The sequence below is a fragment of the Tuber melanosporum genome, assembly GCF_000151645.1.
Source record: "Tuber melanosporum whole genome shotgun sequence assembly, scaffold_9, strain Mel28".
NCBI classification, from domain to species: Eukaryota; Fungi; Ascomycota; class Pezizomycetes; order Pezizales; family Tuberaceae; genus Tuber; species Tuber melanosporum.
In genome coordinates, this window is record NW_003299139.1 from 1,248,955 (window position 1) to 1,249,846 (window position 892).

Sequence of the window (892 nt, forward strand, 5' to 3'; positions counted from 1 at the left end):
GTTATAATTGAATTTCTATATTAAATTGAATGCTTTATTAAAGAACTAATATACATAGTACTCACTTACCTGAAGTAGCTGCTGTTTTTAAACATGCTCTTTGCAATAACAAGCTGTAACTCCACCAATATTGTCAGCAGGTAGATGTTCTTTATACCGTTGAAAAACTGGCATTGAGGAGATCTAGGCCACTCAGTATTGGATATTGTGTCAATAGGATACTTGCAGAATCTGGCATCAAATTCCGCACTTTACCAAAGTAAATGCTACTTCCAAAACAAGCTATAACTCTACCAATATTACCGGCAGGCAGACATTCTTTATGCTATTGGAAATCAGGTGTCGAGGAGATCCTGGCTCTCAAGTATCAAATGTTGTGTCAAAAGAACGCCTGCAGAATCTGGCATCAAATTCAGCACTTCGCTAAAGTAAACACAACTTCTAAAATAAGCTGTAATTCTATCAATATTACTAGTAGGTAGATGTTCTTTACACTGTTGGAAAGCTGGTATCAAGAGAATCCTGGTTCTCAAGTATTGCATGTTGCATCTAAAGGAGGCCCGCAGAATCTAGTTTCAAAGTCAGTACTTCATTACTATAAATACTGCTTCCAAAGTAAGCTGTAACTCTACCAATACTGCTAGTGGATAGATGTTCTTTACACTATTGAAAAGCTGGCATCGAGGGTATTTAGGCTGTACAGTATGGGATGTCGCATCCAAAGGACCCCTGCAGAATCTGACGTCAATGTCAGCCCTTCACCAAAGTAAATGCTACTTCTAGAACAAGCAGTAGCTCCACCAATATTGCTGGTGAGTAGACATTCCTTGTACCGTTGAAAAGCTGGCATTGAGGGGACCTAGATTATATAATATCGGAAATTACTTCCAAA